Source organism: Dermochelys coriacea, chromosome 2 (assembly GCF_009764565.3).
Source record: "Dermochelys coriacea isolate rDerCor1 chromosome 2, rDerCor1.pri.v4, whole genome shotgun sequence".
Lineage (NCBI taxonomy): Eukaryota > Metazoa > Chordata > Testudines > Dermochelyidae > Dermochelys > Dermochelys coriacea.
In genome coordinates, this window is record NC_050069.1 from 40999186 (window position 1) to 41019563 (window position 20378).

The 20378-nt window shown below is 38.3% G+C and overlaps 1 protein-coding gene across 7 annotated transcripts in view; it reads left to right on the top strand.

Moving 5' to 3' along the window:
* The window catches only part of STK3 (serine/threonine kinase 3), a 294078-nt gene that overhangs the window by 31396 nt on the left and 242304 nt on the right, over positions 1-20378 (top strand). The gene's annotated exons all lie outside the window — the stretch shown is intronic.

The window sequence follows — 20378 nt, forward strand, 5'->3', positions numbered from 1 at the left end:
TTGTGGCACCTTAGAGACTAACAAATTTATTTGAGCATAAACTTTCGTGAGCTACAGCTCACTTCAGTTGTAGCTCACGAAAGCTTATGCTCAAATAAATTTGTTAGTCTCTAAGGTGCCACAAGTACTCCGTTTCTTTTTGCGAATACAGACTAACATGGCTGCTACTCTGAAACCTGTCATCTGCAAGATAGTATTCTAGATCACAAAATTCAGTTTATTTTCACTTGATAATTTTACAAATCTTAAAAGGACACTCATGGCATAATTTGTAGCTCTAAAATGTACAAATTCTTTTTATCACTGATGGAAAGAATTGAAACTGTAATACTTTGTTCTTCTTTACTCTTTCACCTCTCACTTGCCATCCTGTAGGTACCTTGTTTAGGAGGTTGAGCTGTTGATTGGGCTTTTGTTTTTTTTCTTCTCCTGGTCTTTCCCCAAAATTGATATTCCAGCATTTATTTTGACATCTCCCTGCACCATATGTAACAAAAACGTTCTTGGGGAGGAGAGGAATTTTGATGTTTTTGACCTATCAAGTACTCTCTAGGTGCAGGCTAGCACTATCATCCAACTGCCCCTCCCCCCACTCAATATTTGTATTTTTCTTTTTCCTTTTATGGAAAGGAGTTCTCTTTAGAATGACAAATGTCATATTACCTAGGTGTCATGTTTAGCTTAAAACTATTTTTTGTTATAAAATACTGTATGCAATACTTTATTACAAGTGAAATCCCTTTGATGTTGAGTTTTTGTGAATACTCCCAGATCTCAATAATAGCCTATTTATGGTAGCAAAGGTTTTTCCCTGAAAAGCATCTGTACTCGGTGTTTTTTCTGAGTTACTGTTGAATAAATGTTGTCCAGACCTCCTGACCTTTATGACTTGCCCAGTTTGTAAAGGGAGAATAGTACTTGGAACGATTGTGTGTTTTTTTTTTTTTTTTTTAAGGGGTCTATTCTATGAAGTCATTGTAATTTGAAAGATGAAGAAGTTGCTTTCTATTTCGACTAGTAAATGGAACAGAAGGAGTTGTTCTAATTTGCTTCAATAGCCTAATTTTAAAATATGACCTTAAAAGTATAATCTTCTTCCCCCTCCCCATGCCCTTACCAGCAAATCATTTCAGGCTGTTTGAAAGAGATTTAAGCAGTTTTAATAAACCTACATGTAGTTATGATGTATTTAGTTAACTGATTTTAGTGGAAATGTGATTAACTGTTTATGTTGTATAACCCTAAATGAAATAGCTATTTACAAGAGTACCTAAGGCAAGTTGTGTGTCCCATTAGTGGTTGCCATGATTTATAAGAATGAAACTACCTTATTTTTCTGTGTAATGACGGAGGAACAAGACAACGTATACTGTTGATTCTCTGGAACAGTAACTTGATTGCTGTATGACTTTTTATTACATGTTGGAAAACTTCTGACTACATATTACAAAGGCTGGCTAAATACTTCAATCCTTTGTGGTTCACCTAAAATAAAGTTTTTTTGTGGAAACAATAAGTTGGAAACTTGTTTTAGTGTTTTTATGTTTTCCACAAGAAATAAACCACTTCACTTAAAGAGGGAGGCGAGTTAATTCTGAGTTTGACAGAATGTGTATTAACTGGCCATAGCAATTCATAGTTACTTGCAGTATTGTTGTAGCTGTGTTGGTCCCAGGTTATTAGAGAGACAGGATTGATGAAGTAATATCTTTTATAGGATGAACTTTTGTTGGTAAAGGAGACAAGTTTATCAGCTTACACAGAACTTTTCTTCAGGTCTGGGAAAGGCACTCAGGCTCTTGCAGCTAAATACAAGGTGGAATGTATTGTTTAGCATAGGTAGTAAACACATATTGTAAAAGACACTGTAAAGTAAAAAGCTTGTCTCTTTCACCAACAGAAGTTGGTCCAATAAAAGATATTACCTACCTCTTTTTTTCTCATTCATAGTTATGTATTTTAGAATTTTCCTAGATCATCACCATAAACTAATACAATGGTTGCTTCAGGAAAAACATTCTTAATTTAGGGATTAGAGGTATAAAATAGATTAAGGTTTAACAATCTCTGTAGCTGATTACACCGTCCTCCCAAAAAACAACCAACCAGCCTATGGACAAGATAATGGAAGATGGCTCTGTGAATTTTTTTTTTTAAATTCTTATTTAAAAGTAGGTGAGGAAAGAGATGGAAGTTTTTTTTCATGTTTATTAAAATAAATAAATAAATCTCAAAGCACTCGTTCTTTGCCCTTGGTGCCTGTATGTAAACTTAAAAATGTACCATATAATATACATACATCTTCACCAAATCCTTTCAACTCTCAGCCCACCGCTTTGTCAAAAGACTGAGCAGAAAGATTTGGGCTTTGCAGCATGTCAAGAAGGTTACAAATCTTGGCTTAGCCCTGTTTGACCAGAAGTATGGGAAACAAATTCCAGTATGGGCAACTTCAGACCCTTGTTAGCCACTCCCCTTTCATGTCAAGGGGGCTCCAGCTCAAAAGAGAGGCAGCCTCTCAGGTAATGAAGTCCCAAAACATTTATTGCTTTATAGTGTAAGCTAACCCCTGGAATCCCTTCCAGAAGTTTACTGGAAGCCAGTGTATATCCAGGAGAAGAAGTGTAATGTGCTCTCAATATGCAACTTCATTTAAAGGCCATGATAGTCTCCACTAGCTTCACGTTTTGAATGGTCCCGAGGTGTGACCCTATTATTATTCTGAGATGACAAAGGTATGGCTAGCTTTATCAAGGCTCGCATCAGAGGGGAAAAGGGCACTCTTCTCCATAGGTGCTGATGAAGGGAAAGTGCACATGATCATAGCCATCATTTGGTGATCCAGGATGTAATAAAGCACTCAGGTTGCACACCTCTGTTACTCGCCCTCCATTACAGGTGTCATTGTAAGTTTTAACTGTTTTCACCAGGCCAACAACATTATAACTTTCCTGTCTGGATTAATTTGTAACCAGCTAGTTCTCATCCAAACCCATAGTTAATGTAGCCACTGGGTAACTTATTCCATTGTTCCATCATATCAGACATGATGGAGATCAGAGTTGTGATGCTGAATACACTGCAGCCTATGTCTCTTCACTAACCCTACCAGCAGCCTCAAACAGAAGTAATTGTGGTACCACTATACCCCTGTGGTATCCTGCAGGAAAGAATCCTTTGGGCAAAGGAATCCACAGCCAGTGGTTTGGTTTTTTTCCAGAAAGCTAAGAGTGACTCTGTCCACCAAATGCTTTAGTTCACAAGCAAAGAAACAATATCAAAGCTGCTGACCAATATAAAAGGATCATCACAGATTCTCTTTTTTTTTTTTTTTTCTGTTACTAGGAGATCATCCACTAGTATAACCGGTGCAATTTCTATCTCATATCCAGGCTTGTAAACCTAAAAACTGGGGTCAAGGAAACCAGAGGACTGCAAAAATCAAAACAAACAAAAAACCCCACCCACATTAATTTTTCCACCACAACCTTTTCATGACCTTCCCCAAAAATGAAGACTATATAGATTGTCAACATCAAAATTAGCTTCTTGAGCACTGGCTTCACTGTCGCTTGCACTCTGCCCTTCTATAGGGAAATGTTGACAGTCTTAATCAAGAAGGAACCCACCACTTTCCCTACTGACCTTCACCAGCCAGGAAGGTCATGGGTCCAGCTCACAGGTTGTAGCACAAAGCTACTTCAGTACCTCTTTAACTTCAGTGAGCAATACTGGCTGAAATTCAGAAGACTAATTCATTGTTTCCTCAAGACAGTGTTCCATTTCTACAGAAGTAGAAGTTTATTCTAAATTCAAACAATTTTTATTTGCCAAGTAATATGAAAATTTTGAGGGGAAGAACTCAACTCTATAACTGTGATGAGACAGCTAGGATTGAGCAAGCTATTGGCCACTAAGGATGGTATTTTTCTGTATTGGATTTCCTTTGGACAGGAAAAAAACTATATAATTTGATTGCAGTCTGTATGAGATTTTGGTCACTGGTGTTCTGGCTGTCTCTTCTCTCACTTGATCTGTCTTTTCTGGGAACCATGGTGAAGATGGAGCGTGTGCAGAGAGCATTTGGGGCCACTGTTTCAATAGTGGATGACCGAATACTACTATAAAGCTTACCAAAACCATTAATAGGTTGTTGTTGTTCTGAAAGATCACTGTTCTCTTTCGTGGCTGCCTGGAAACTCAATGGTTTAATTAACTACGGAGGGTGGACTCTCAAGATAGGTCTGTCACTGTGGCTGGATAAATTCTTCCCAACTTCAAACAGAGATTGTGGATGATCAATGATGGAGGGAAAGGTTTCTTCAACCTTAACTCAGGCACAAGATCCAGAGTGTGTTCTGCCTTATGAATGGAGCCTGTGACTGCCTGGGACAGTCCAGTAATTGTAATGGGAGCTGTGAAATTCTTAGCCAATCCACAGGTAACATCCCCTACATTGAAATCCTCAGGCACTGACATTTTGACTATTCCAGATTTGATCCTGTGGGCCAGAATCACTTTAAATGCTGACATAACCCATAATAAAAAAAACAAAAACAAAAAAACCCTAAGAAAAAATGCAGGTCATTGGGAGCTTTCTTCAAATAAGATATTCAGTATGTGGCCCTCTGTTGGAAGCTGGGAAACCTGTTTTCCCCTGTATGATGGCCTTCTTTTCTGACTTTAAAATCTTAATTTTGTAAGAGTGTGAAAACTTTTTATAGTTGCAAGGCTAATGTTGGTAAAATTGCATATGGTGAAGTACCTAGGTACTAATTTGGCCAACGTCACTGTAGTATCTGAGTGCTTATTGACGTGCTATTTAAACTAAAATTTTGTTTAACTGTATGTATGATTAATAGCAAAGGCATTCTGTGGCATTTCCCAAATCTCAGTGTTGTCCTTAATCACCCATGCAAAAATATATTTAATATTATACAATAAAACCACTTTTTTTTTTTTAGTACTAGGTACTTAATTACTACAGAGCTGTTCTTCACTAGGCACGTAAGGAGTTACTGTCAACTCCAAATTTGTCCCAAAGTTTAAATTTACTTAAAAACAAGCTTTTAGAAAACAAGTCAAAAAGAAATATTTCCAGGTACAGAAAGATTTAGGCCAATATCGATCTATATTTTTTACCCAAATGTAATCAGTTTTCAAACAAATATACTTTTCAGTACTTACAATCCAAAACAAAATTGACTTAACTGATTTACTTCATCCAAGCTCAGAGAAATGCACACACAGTAAACAATATGTTTACAGTGATAAGTAAACTAAATCTTTAAAAAAATTGCTTTTGCTAATCTAAGGTAGTTATTAATAACATAGTCAAGATATTTTACAATATAAGGATGCTATTCCTGAAAGGCTTATTGGTCACATAAGTAAACTCATTGAAGTCTATAGGGCTAATCTTTTAAGTAAGAATTATTCATTAATAAGGTTTATAAGACCTGGCCCTACAATTTTTAGGAAAATTTTTAGGAAAATTTAAAAAGTATATATTGATGATATCATCCCTTAAACTCAATCACATTGTCTTTAAGAACCCAGTGGTGGAAGGTGCAGAAACAGTGATACTTAATTGGGCCCTATGGCGACTAAGGAAGTGCACGTCTGGGAAGATGGGGCCCTTAGCTGAGTTTTTGAATTACTCCCTCCCAGTGTGTTTTTACTTCCCCACCCTGAATTCCATTTTATATATATATACATATATATATTAAACCAACTATTTTTTTTTTTTAGCACCATGGGAGAATTTGCCTCTCTTGTGGAATTTGCGGGATCTAAGGTTTTTGCAGATGTGAGCGGGATAAAAAAATGCCAGAAACAATGTGGGAGTAAGTAAGAATGGGTATTGTGTGGAGGAATGGGACAGGAGCGGGTTTAAAAAAATAGTCCCTCCCTGAGCTCTACTCAGAACTGTTGGCCTTTAACATTGGTTGTATAACAGCCCTTTTCAGAATGTATTAATGTATTACATATAAAAAAATTTTGTTAAAAGAACATTATTAAGGTTCCTTAGAGGCTAACAAATTTATTTGAGTATAAGCTTTTGTGAGCTATAGCTCACTTCATTGGATGCATTCAACTAACACGGCTGCTACTCTGAAACCTGTCATTATTAAGGTTGCAAATTCAAGCACTCAAGAGTTAGGAAATGCCAGATAAGTTGCCTGTTCACCTCTGATTTTATACATTACAATACAGTCTTTAAATACATGATCACATACTATTTTTTCCATGGGATACTTGCCTCATTCAGTGCCAGGATGGACCTGCGGGGGGGGATGAATCAGGGTTGTGTAGTGAAAGAGACTGTCGTCCGTAGGATGCTGCTCCTTTGTTGCTGAGGTTGGAAGATAAGTGTTTCCAGCAAGAGAAAAGATGGTCTTATGGTTGAGGCAGTTGAATGCTGTCTTGGAGAATTGGATTCTGTGCTTGCCTGTGATACCATTCAAGTCACTTATACCAAATTTTTCACAGGTGGTCATTAGCTGTGAGTTTCTCACTTTCTGGACGCCTGACTTGAGACCCTGAGGACTGATTTGTGGAAATGCTGAGGACTCACAGCTGCCACTAAAGTTAGTGGGGGCTATGCTTTGCACTATAAAGTGCGTATGATGCTAACTACTCTGAAAAGTCAGTTCATAGGTGTCTATAACTGGGCACCCAACGTTACTGGATACTTTTGATTTTAATCTCTCTGCTTCGGTTTGCCATTTGTAAAATGAGAATAATAATACAACTCCCTCATCTCACAGAGATGTTGTTAAAATAAGTTCATTAATATTTGCAATATTCAGGTACTATAGTGATGATTGCCATAGAAAAGCCCATGAGGAAATTAATAAATTCTGTCTTCAAAGGAGGATTTTAATAGTGTGCGGTAAATAAGGACTTGGGCCACACATTGAATGATGAAGAAAAAACAACATATTGAATAGCTGCTCATTAAGTGAGCACTGTCCACTCTGTGCACTGAATGAGGCAGAGGTCCTTTGGGAAAAAAAACATATGATTTATGAAATTAAAGACAGTATACATATACACAAGGGAGCTGAATTTTGGTTGTACAGACAACCTTAATTCTGGCATTTCCTAACTTTTGAAAGCTTCACTTTGAAACCTTAAAATGTTTTTAATATACTTTGCTTTTTGTGTTTAAAAATTTCCTAGGTTTTAAAAATACCAAACTGAAAATACAGAAATTCCATCATGCTGCATCATATTGACACCCATATGGGTCATCAGTTTGATTGGAACCTTTAGTTCTACCACACAGACCTCTTCCCCTTGAGATAATAGAGTAACTGATAGCAATAGTCTTTATGAACCAACACTGGAGGAGGATGAGACTCACGCTTTGCTAGTGGATTTCATAGGTATTTAATGATGAGAGAGGAACGGTGAGACTCAGGAATCTTGGTTTCCATTCCAAGCTCTGGAGGAGAATTTTCCCTAATGGTCACATCTTCTGCTCACTGAGTCCTGAGTCCTTCTGCCCCTTTTGCTTCAACCTGTCCCTGTCCCATTCTTCTTGCCTGTCCAGTCCTAGTCTCCGCTCCTCAGGATTCTCATCCCAGTCCCAGTCTCCTTATCCTGCCAGTCCTCATCTCTCCTTCCTGGCTGTCTGTCCAAGTCCCAGTTTCCTTCCCTTCTCTTCTAGTCCTATGCTAACCAGACTCCTTGTCCTAATCTACTTCTCTCTCTCTCCCTGGTCCAGCTTCTGTCTCCTCTGTATTTGAATCAGGCAGCTTCCTCCACATTCCTGGGTGCTGGAATACAGGTCACTTAGAGCTCTCAGTTGCAGTGCTCACCTCCACTCTTGCCCAGAGCAGGTGGGTGCAGCAATTACAGGGAAAGTCTGGCTTCACTCTATAGCCCTGGTTTGGAACACATTCAGTGGTTCTGTGGGGCTGGCTCAAGTGCAGTCCAGTCACGCTTGGGAGCTGTGAAGATATAGAGCATCTTTGGAGATTTTAGCTGCTAAAAATTGAAACACTGTCTGAGTATGTGCAAACTGCAGTCCCCCCCCCCCCCCCCCAAAGGTTTATAACTTGGCCAAATTTGGGTGGATTTTCACAGGGATTGTGAAGGACACTTCACTTGACCCAAGGCCACCCCATGCCAAATTTGAAGGCCCTGCTCCAAAGCATGGGGATGGGGGGTGGGGGGGGGGGAAGGAAAGGGGCAGTGCTAAAGCTTCTCAAAGAAACGGTCACAATAATTTTTAACATGAGAAAAACCATTTATTTTTTCATAGCCTCATTCTCAGAAAGGGCGGAACTGTTTTGACTGAGATTATTTTTTTTAAAAAAAAATTTCAGCCTGTGGCAGACACCTGGCATGTAAAATTTCAGTCCAAATGGTTAAAGTTTGGCAAAGTTATAAACCCAGTGAAAAGAGGATCTTATAATGGGAAGTGTTGGGTACCTTTAATACGGAGTGATTCTAGGCCCTGTTTGTAATACTGGTTAATTAGAAGAGAATCTTTATAAATGAAATTTTTGAGATGTCAGTTGCTGAATGTTACTGTGGTGGGGAAAGGGAAAAAAAACCAACAAAAGAGAGTGGTGGGGGAGACCTTCACAAGGTTCTCCTCATGGAGTTTTCATCAAGCTGTTTCATGCAGTGTTGGAGTTGTGTGAGATTAGATTTTTTGCACTCTCACCAGAAGAAAAGATTTCTCTGTTCTCCCTCACCTTCTCCAACTCCCCTAGATCCAAGGTTTGTATGGATTGTGGGGTGAGTCTATAATAGACAAGCGTCTCTCCTTTTGGAATGCATTTTTGTGTGTGAACTACTAATGTAGTTGCTGTCACATAAGCAGTTTATGCAAATTAGTAATGAGTTAATTTGCCTATTTGCAAATATGTTTCATATAACCATAAAGTTTGTTTTTATTAAAAATGCTTTTTTGTATTTAGAGTTAATGAAAGATCACAGTGCTGGCAAATACAGTTCTGCAGGCTGAGAAGCCCAGACATACTGCCCTATCAGCTTGTCTCAGCCCTGGTCTGGGAAGGATTTCCCCTGGGGCCTTGCTGTCACTACACAATTTTATTGTTAAAATATTACTGTGAAGTGTGTAATTAACTGTCCTGATGCTGGACCACATCTTTGTGTGGACAAGGACAAGCCATGTGCATTATTGTGTCACATAATCATGGTTAAATGTTTAAGTATCAGAGCTCCCCTGTGGCTGACACAATGCTGGACAGGATTTGTCCTTTTCTACATTAATTGCAAAGTTGTGGTTTAGCCTCTGGTTAGCTAATTTGATATATCACAGTTGTAGTCTATAATGGTCAAACTTGGTAGTGAAGACAAGCTCTAGGAGTAGCAGAGGGAGTCTAGTCTCCATGTTCCATTCTGTTCTTGGCCTCTCCATGCAAAGCACATGTGTGCCAAGTGCTATGGTAAATTTGTGATGTGAGAGCTGGAAATGACGTCCACCAAACTAATTTCATATAGGGGCCAGCAGATATATATTAGATGGAGACAGCTTTGACTCTTCACTGAGCTGGGCTGGATTCAAACTGTTGAACTACAGGTGGAAAGCTCTGTAGCTCATTAATGCTGTCCTAAGTATCCTGTCCCCTAAAATGTGCTAACTTGAGAGGGTCTGATTTTATGTATATAAATAAAATTACATACAAAATACTTTATCATTGAAAAGTCTAATACTCAAATGTCAGAATTAAATCCTCATGCAGCCTGTATATGCACAAGGGAGTAGAACTATCTTTAGTGTGTGTTCATTTCTATTTATTTTCCACATGACCATGCATCATTCACTGCTCATGGTGGATAATGCTCTGAGAATGAGGTAGCTGTGTAATGTCTATCTGCATCACTCAATTCATGATCCTATGCCTAATTTACTACTTATCTATTTATTATTATTATTAATTAATAATTAATTACTTAAAGAAAACCACAAGGAAATTATTATTATTGCTCTCATCACCATATTACCCAAGTGCCTTATGATTATCTTCACCATGCTCCTGTGAAGTAGGGAAATATTATCTTCCATTTACAGATAGAGAACTAAAGTACAGGAAGATGTAGGCCAAATTTTTCAAAAGTATATACTGATTTTGAATATCTTAATGATTGGGTGCCCAATTGGAGACAGGTAGGGCCTGATATTTTTATAGGTGTTGACTTCATTTACAGCTGTGAGTGTTTAGAATTTCTGAAAAATCAAGCCCTGTGTGTGTCAAGCTGGTCACCTAGAAAATGAGGTACCTGCAAGTTATGACTGCTTCTGAAAAGTCTGGTCTGAGGGAAGTTTGTGGCAAAGTTAGGGCTAGAATCCCATTCTCACTGGTTTCAATCCAGTGCTGTAACCCCAACAACACTATTTCTCTTCCTGTAGCTCCTGGCCTCATGTGTTACATGCATTATAATTTTCACAGCGAAAGAGACAGAGGTCTTGCCAACAACGGCTTTTTAGCTATGCACCCCTGCCTCATTTACTGTCCTTCCTGCCTACTGAATGAGACGGGGTCCTGTGGGAGAAAAATAGTATTTGACTTTGGTGAGACTTTGTAATAATGAATACAAGAGAAATTTTCACCTTTGTTTTCTTTAAATCTCATCATTCCATCTATGTTGTCAAACTAGAAGTGGCTTCACTGTTGCATAATGGCTTGTCTGTTTGTTGGGTAATGCAGACTAATAGGGCAAAGTGTTTTATAAAGCACATTAATGTGTTGTGTATTAACAAGGGCTGTCGATTAATCATAGTGAACTCATGTGATTAACTCAAAAAAATTAATCACCGATTAAAAAAAAGTATCGATCAATTGCAGTTTTAATCGCACTGTTAAACAATAGACTATCAATTGAAATGTATTAAATATTTTTGTATGTTTTTTACATTTTCAAATATTGATTTCAATGACAACACAGAATACAAAGTGTACGGTTCTCACTTTATATTTTTGATTACAGATATTTGCACTGTAAAAACAATATACAAAAGAAACAGTATTTTTCAATTCATCTCATACGAGTACTGTAGTACAATCTCTTTATCATGAAAGTGCAATTTACAAATGTAGATTTTTTTTTTTTTTTGGTTACATAACTACACTCAAAAACAAAACCATGCAAAACGTTAGAGCCTACAAGTCCACTCAAGTGGCCTACAAGTCCTGCTTCTCGTTCAGCCAATCACTAAGTCAGAGAAGTTTTGTTTACATTTATGAGAGATCATGCTGCCCACTTCTTATTTACGTCACCAGAAAGTGAGAACAGGCATTCGCATGGGACTTTTGTAGCCGGCATTGCAAGGTCTCTGACAGATATGCTAAACATTCGTATGCCACTTCGTGCTTTGGCCACCATTCTAGAGGATATGCTTCCATGCTAATGACGCTTGTTAAAAAAATGAATTAATTAAATTTGTGACTGTATTCCTTGGAGGAGAATTGTATGTCTCCGGTTTTATTTTACCTGCATTCTGCCATATATTGCAAGTTATAGTAGTCTCAGATGATGACTCAGCACATGTTCATTTAAAGAACACTTTCGCTGCAGATTTGATAAAATGCAAAGAAGGTACCAATTTGAGATTTCTAAAGATAGCTACAGAATTTGACCCAAGGTTTAAGAATCTGAAGTGCCTTCAAAAATTTGAGAGGGATGAGGTGTGGAGCATGGTTTCAGAGTCCTAAAAGAGAAACACACTGATGTGGAAACTACAGAATCCGAACCACCAAAAAAGAAAATCAACCTTCTGCTGAGGACATTTGACTCAGATGATGAAAATTAACATGCGTCAGTCCACACTGCTTTGGATTGTTATTGAGCAGAACCCATCATCAGCATGGATGCATGTACTCTGGAATGGTTGAAGCATGAAGGGACATAAGAATCTTTAGAACATTTGGCATGTAAATATCTTGCGATGCATGGCACTGTTGTAGCTGGTGAACACCTGTTCTCGCTTTCAGGTGATATTGTGAACAAGGAGCAGGCAGCATTATCTCCTGCAAATGTAAACAAACTTCTTAGTCTGAGCGATTGTCTGAACAAGAAATAGGACTGAGTGGACTTGAAGGCTCTAAAGTTTTACATTTGTTTTGTTTTTGAATGCAGTTATTTTTATACATAATTCTACATTCATGAAAAAGATTGCACTATAGTACTTGCATTTGGTGAATTGAAAGACTATTTTGTTTTTTACAGTGCAAATATTTGTAATAAAAAATAAAGTGAGTCCTGTATACTTTGTATTCTGTGTCATAATATTTTTGAAAATGTGGAAAACATTAAACAATATTTAAATAAATGGTATTCTATGATTAACAGTGCAATTAATTGTGATTAATTTTTTTAATCGCTTGACAGCCCTAGTATTAACTGGTCTGGTAGACCTTGCTGGTGCCCACTAAAGGTTCCCTAGTGTGCTTTAATATAATACTGTTTAAAACAGCACTAAGTTACACCTTACCAAGAAGTAGAAGGTCATAGAATATACTTGCTTGGAAAATAATTATGCATTTGTTATATGACTGAAAATGCTTGGTGTAGAACAAGATATATAAATGAAGACAATCTCTGTTCCAAAGAGCTTGCAACATAAGGTCCTGATCCTGTATTTTTTCTGCATAGGTAGACCTTTGTGCCTGCATAGTGTCCTTTGAAGTCAATGGGATTTCAGGTGGAACTGACTTCAGATTCATGGCCTGTAAGAAAGGCCTAGAGAAGATGGGATGTATTATAAAATCCCAATGAGGAAATAACTTTACATCAAAGGAGAGTTTTTAAAGAGGATCTGAAGGAAGATATCAGTCAACTAAAGTATTGGGTATCCCTTCAGGGCTAAAATATTTGGGAATTATTCTATTTCTGGATGGTAAATGAGCCCTTTATATATAGGCCATAAATTTCAAAAAGTTAGAACTGAATTATTCAAATAGGCTAGGTTTCAGCTAATCCTGCTAAAACAGAATGTATTAGCTGAAAATACTAGTACAATTTTGCTCTTTGCTGTACCTACCAAGAATTCAAAGTAACTGGTGGTGACCCCTTAACACAATGGTTCCCAACCTTTCTGTGGGAATAGCACGTTCCTATTCCCAAAGACTGTGGCAGGGCGCCAGACACCCTACCACTGAAATGTGGGGTGATTTTGCCAGTATAGCTACATTTGTTTTGCTGGCATAAGTTGTCAGTGACAGTTTTTTTTATTTCTTTAATTTTCATCCCATTTCTCCTGGTTATGCTCTTTTGTACTACCCTAACTGAATATGAGGAGACAATTTTCCACACATCGTGATTGAAAAACGAAAAAGCAAACACAATATGAAAAAATGGAGTGTAATTCTTCAAAATATGGCACACAATTGTTGACTTTTAATGCAATCTTATAATGCCCTTTTCACCTTAAAAAAAAATAAATAAACAAAAGAAACCCCAACAGGCTACCTGGTGTTTAGTGAGAGAAATGAAGATTGTTTAAAACCCAGAATGATTGTGGAGGCGAGTAGTATGGGCATCTGACCTCTTCATGAAAAAGCAATATCTTAGCACTGAATATGCTTTGTAGGGCCAATCTACACTATAAAGGATTGGCTATGCTGCTATACTGGTATAGGTAGTCCAGCAGAACCCCCTGGTGGAGAGGCAGCTTATACTAGCAAAAGGAGTGATTTTGCCAGTATAGCTACATTTGTTTTGCTGGCATAGTTTGTCAGTCAGGAGTATGTTTTTATTTATTTATTTATTTTTTTCCACACCCCTGACTGACACAGCCCAACAACATTTTTCAGGGTAGTACAGCAGGCATTCATAGGCTGTGGCTGCAAGGAAAGTCGTAGTTATCGTGATACCGTTATCGTCCCATGGTAATAACTGTTCTTATTAAAATGCTTATTAAAATTCTTATTGTTGAAATTTAGTAAAGGGCCAGCTAATTTAAGATTCCTGCTGTTCCACAATACAGTATTACAACTGCTCTAGTAACATGATATATTATAATGCAGATCATGTTGCATATTGGCAATTTATTACCAGCTAATAGAAAGCATTTGGCAAACAGCAAAGTAATTCATATTTTTGAAGGACATTTTAAAACAGGTTTTTGGCTGAGCGTGAGGGATTACACTCACCATGATGGAATTTTGCTGTTTGGATATAATGTGATAACTTTTGAATGACACATCCTATCAATTCCAAAATGACAGGGAACATTCTAGTTATCAATTAGCAGATTATGACTATGATTATGGTGAAAATTGAAAAACCTGAATGGGGGATATTAGGAACACACAGATTTCTTTGCATTTGGAGAACAGGCTCATTATGTTCAACATCTCTGTAATTATCTACAGATCAAAGAATCAATTGATGGCAGCCTTGAACACATTCCAGTATAATAGTACTCCCAATGTCAATTTAAAATATTGTCACTCTGAAAGACATATCCCTGTAATTGGGAGGGAGCGAGAAAGAAAAGCGGGGGGGTAGGGGGGGAAGTGGGGGATGTGAGTTGCTTGTCTGAACTTGAAGTTATTCAGGAACAGCTATTGCTGATTGGCTCCATTGATGGAGACTCTTATTCTGGGATAAGAGGGCCTTATTTCTGTTTAGTTTAACCCCGTGATTTAAACTAAACAGGAACAAGACACTCTTATTCCAAAAGAGTGTTCATACCTGGAGCTATTTAGGAATATCTGTTCCCGAATAACTCATTGTGTAGAGAAGCCATAAGAATGATGGGAAGGGAGGGCTCAGGTGGTTTTCTCTGCCCCAGTATGCTGTATGTCGGTTTTATTTTTTTGTCTCTGTGTACAGACCCATCTGTTTTATCCATTCCCCCCCCCCCCCCCCGCCCTTTTCTCTTGCCCACAAACTCTTAATTAGCACTGTCTGGCTTTTGTACTGTCAGCAGTGTGAAACTGATAGTTGCTGCCATTAGGAAGTGCTAATGAGCAGGAGCTCAGCCTTGATATTGCTAATTGGAGCAATTAGAAGAATTTCATATGTGGGAGTTTGAGAAATTAAGAAAACATGGCATTCCCTTGAGCTCAATCCAAATTTAGGTCTCTGCTTCATTCATTGTGCTTTAGGGCATGAGATCTTGATAGCCTCTCTTATACTGTACAGCTAAGGTGGTTTATCTTCCTTCTGGTAAGAGAAAGTGAGTGACTGCCACCTATTCCGCTGTGCATTATCTGGTCTGATGGTGACTGTCCTCTCTGCTGGCATAGGTAAGGCACAACCAGTCACTTAGCAAGTAAACATTTTTAAAATTTGTGATCAAATATTGTCACCAGATTTTGTCAAAACTAGCCTATGCACCAGTTCTGAAGAATAAGCACATGGGAAATTTGAACTATAAAAAGTAGCCATTTTTTTAAGTTATAAATTTAGATATTTTTTGTAAAAGTGAGAAACCTATTAATTGTGTTTAAAAACTATTTGGAAAGTTAAGTTTTTATGGAAAAAAAGGAGGCTAGACTGGAAACAATTTTGAAACTTTAACTTAATTGATCAGCAATTATGACCAATTTTAACATCTTATAAAATGGGGATTCATGTGTGACCATCATGTTTATTGTCTGTGGTGAAATTCATTTCTTCATTGTGGAAGGCCAGCATGTGGCCAGTTCACTTGTAGGATTTAAGGAATGCATAGACTTTTTTGTCTCTTTCCTCTTCACAGCTATTCATTTTGCCTTCTGAGCAAAATCTGTCTTTTGTACTCTATAATCTCAGCAGAGTATTTTGAAAATGGAAATTAACAGAGAGAGTTACATAAGAACATAAGAATGGCCATACTGGATCAGACCAATGGTCCATCTAACCTAATATCCTGTCTTCAGACAGTGGCCAATGCCAGGTGCTTCAAAGGGAATGTATAGAGCAGGTAATCAAGTGATCCATCCCATGTTGCCAATTCCCAGCTCCTGGAAAACGGGCTAGAGACACTTTAGAGCAGTGGTTCTTAACCTTCATTGCAGCCTGCACCCCTTTGGTCCTCAAAATATGTTCTCGCACCCCTTATCAAAAATCGTTGAAGTAGGTCAGTTCTTTAAACCTAGATATATTTTCTGTTTGTATATTACAGTAATCATAAAAAAAATTATAATGTTAATAGATACATAAGTTTGATGAAACAAAGTAGTTGTACTTACATGCCTGTGCTTAATTTGTGTTTCTGATGATTTACCTTCTAAAAAAATCTGGCATGTCTCGCACCCCCAAAAAGGGCATCTCGCACCCTACGGGGTGTGTGCACCCCAGGTTAAGAACCACTGCTTTAGAGCATGGTTTCGCATCCCTGCCCATCCTGGCTAATAGCCATTGATGGACCTATGCTTCATGAATTTATCTAGTTCTTTTTTGAAGCCTGTTATAGTCTTGGCCTTTATAATGACTTCTGGCAAAGAGTTCTACAGGCTGACTGTGCATTGTGTGAAGAAATACTTCCTTTTGTTTAAGCGGCAAAGAGTCTTGTGGCACCTTATAGACTAACACGAATACCTACGAAAGCTCATGCTCCAATATGTCTGTTAGTCTATAAGGTGCCACAGGACTCTTTGCCGCTTTTACAGACCCAGACTAACACGACTACCCCTCTGAAGCCTTCCTTTTGTTTGTTTTAAACCTGCTGCGTATTAATTTCATTTGGTGACCCCTTAGTTCTTGTGTTATGAGATGGAGTAAATAACACTTCCTTATTTACTTTCTCCACACCAGTCATGATTTTATAGACCTCTATCATATCCCACCTTAGTCGTTTCTTTTCCATGCTGAAAAGTCCCAGTCTTAATCTCTCCTCGTATGGAAGCTGTTAGAATCATAGACTTTAAGGTCAGAAGGGACCATTATGGTGGTCTAGTCTGACCTGCACAACGCAGGCCACAGAATCTCACCCCCCCACTCCTGTAACAAACCCCTGACCTATGTCTGAGCTATTGAAGACCTCAAATCGTGGTTAAAAGACTTCAAGGTGCGGAGAATCCTCCAGCAAGTGATCCGTTCCCCACGCTGCAGAGGAAGGTGAAAACCCCCCAGGGCCTCTGTCAATATGTCCTGGAGGAAAATTCCTTCCCGACCCCAAATATGGCGATCAGCTAAATCCTGAGCATGTGGGCAAGACTCGCCAACCAGACACCCAGGAAAGAATCCTCTGTAGTAACTCAGATCCCACCCTATCTAGCATCCCATCGCAAGCCATTGGGCATATTTACCGGTAATAGTCAAAGATCAGTTAATTGCCAAAATCATATTATCCCATCATACCATCCCCTCCATAAACATATCAAGTTTAGTCTTGAAGCTAGATGCGTCTTTTGTCTCCACTGCTCCCTTGGGAGGCTATTCCAGAACTTTACTCCTTTGAAGGTTAGAAACCTTCGTCTAATTTCAAATCTAAACTTCCTGATGGCCAATTTATATCCATTTGGTTTTGTGTCCACATTGGTACTGAGCTTAAATAATTCCTCTCCCTCCCTGGGTATTTATCCCTCTAATATGATTGTTCTCTATAAATATATCTTCCCCTCAGCCTTTTTTTGGTTAGGCTAAACAAGCCAAGCTCTTTGAGTCTCCTTTTCTAAGACAGGTTTTCCATTCTTCGGATCATCCTAGTAGCCCTTGTCTGTACCTGTTCCAGTTTGAATTCATCCTCCTTAACATGGGAGACCAGAACTGCACACAGTATTCCAGATGAGGTCTCAACAGTGCCTTGTATAACGGTACTAACACCTCCTTATCTCTACTGGAAATACCTCTCCTGATGCATCCCAAGACCACATTAGCTTTTTTCAAAGCTTTTTTCACAGCCATATCACATTGGCGGCTCATAGTCATCCTGTGATCAACCAATACCCTGAGGTCCTTCCCCTCCTCTATTACTTCCAAGTGATGCGTCCCCAGTTTATAACAAAACTTTCGTACTCCTAATTTTTGTTACCTTTTTCTGTACCCTTTCCAATTCCGTATGTCTTTTTTGAGATGGGATGACCGGATCTGCATGTAGTATTCCAGATATGGGCACACCATGGATTTATAGATAGGCAATATGATATTTTCTGTCTTCTTATTTATTTCTTTCCTAATGATTCCCAACATTCTGTTAGCTTTTTTGACTGCCGCTGCAGATTGAGTGGATGTTTTCAGAGAACTATCCACAATGACTCCAAGATCTATTTCTTGAGTGGTAAGAGCTAATTTAGATCTCATCATTTTATATGTAGAGTTGGGATTATGTTTTCCAATATGCATTACTTTGTATTTATCAACACTGAATTTTGTTGCCCAGTCTCCCAGTTTTTGAGATCTCTTTGTAACTCTTCGCAGTCTGCTTTTGACTTAACTATCTTCAGTAGTTTTGTATCATTTTCAAATTTTGTCATCTCACTGTTCACCCTTTTTTCCAGATCATTTATGAATATGTTAAATAGGACTGGTCCCTGTACAGACCCCTGGGGGACACCACTATTTCCCTTTCTCCATTCTGAAAACTGACCATTAATACCTACCCTTTGTTTCCTATCTTTTAACTAGTTACCAATCCATGAGAGGACCTTCCTTCTTATCCCATGACAGCTTACTTTGGTTAAGAGCCTTTGGTGAGGGACCTGGTCAAAGACTTTCTGAAAGTCCAAGTGCACTCTATCCACCAGATCACCGTTGTACACATGTTTTTTGACCCCCCTCAAAGAATTCTAGTAGACTGGTGAGGCATGATTTTCCTTACAAAAAACATGTTGACTCTTCCTCAACACATTGTGTTCATCGAGGTGTCTGATAATTCTGTTCTTTACTACACTTTTAACCAATTTTCCTGGTACTGAAGCTAGGTTTACCAGCGTGTAATTGCTAGATTGCCTCTGGAGTCTTTTTTTAAAAATTGGCATCACATTAGCTATTCTCCAGTACAGAAGCTGATTTAAATGATAGGTTACATACCAGTTAGTAGTTCTGCAGTTTTACATTTGAGTTCCTTCAGAACTCTTGGGTGAATACCATCGGGTCCTGATGACTTATTAGTGTTTAGTTTATCAGTTTGTTCCAAAGCCTCCTCTAATGACATCTCTATCTAGGACAGTTCCTCAGATTTGTCACTTTAAAAAGAATGGCTCAGGTTTAGGCATCTCCCTCACATCCTCCGCCATGCAAATAATTCATTTAGTTTCTCTGCAATGGCCTTAAATTCCTTAGGGAGTTCTCCTTTAGCACCTTGATCATCCAGTGGCCTCACTGGTTGTTCAGCACGCTTCCTGCTTTTGATGTACTTAATTTTTTTTTTTGCTCTTCGTTTTGAGTCTTTGGCTAGCTGTTCTTCAAATTCTTTTTTGGCCTCCCTAATTATATTTTTACACTTCACTTGCCAGAGGTTTTTGCTTCTTTCTATTTTCCTTAGTAGGATTTAATTTCCACTTCTTAAACCTTTCCTCATAGGTCACGTTTTCTAAACCATTTGTTATTTTTGTTGCTCTCCTCTGGATTCTCTCTCCAGCTTGTCCACATCTTTCCTACTTGACACAGTACTCCAGCTGAGGCCTCCCCAATGTCAAGTATACTGGGACAATTACCTCTTGTGTTATACATACAACACTCCTATTAATACACCCCAGAGTTGAAAAGGATTTGTTTGGCCTCTGCTCTATACCCAAAGTTGAAGAGTTCATCCTGGGCCAATCCTGTGAAGTACTTAGCACCCTCAACTAACATTTAATTTATTAGTTTCAGAGTAGTAGCCGTGTTAGTATGTATTCGCAACAAGAAAAGGAGTACTTGTGGCACCTTAGAGACTAAGAAATTTATTTAAGCTTAAGCTTCTGTGAGCTACAGCTCACATCATCGGATGCCACTGAATGCATCCAATGAAGTGAGCTGTAGCTCATGAAAGCTTATGCTCTAATAAATTTGTTAGTCTCTAAGGTGCCACGAGTACTCCTTTTCTTTTTATTTAATTTATTATTGTTACTTATATTGAAGTAGTACTTGGAGGCTCTCATGAGGATCAGAGTAACATTCTGTTATGTGCCATAGAAATGCAGAGTTAAGAAGTGTCTTCTGCTTAGGAAGTAAAAACCCAAATGCACAACTACAAAATGGAGAATAACTGGCTAGGTCCTACTGCTGAAAAGAATCTGGTTTATAGTGGATCACAAACTGAAAGTGAGTCAACGATGTGATGCAGTTGCAAAAAAGGCTAATGTTCTGGGGTGTATTAAAAGGAGAGTTATATGTACAACACAAAAGGTAATTGTCCCGCTCTACTTGACCCTTGGGGGGCCTCAGCTGGAGTATGGTGTTTAATTGGAAAGATGTGGACACGTTTGGTGACAAAGTCCAGAGGAGAGCAACAAAATGATAAAAGATTTAGAAAATGTAAC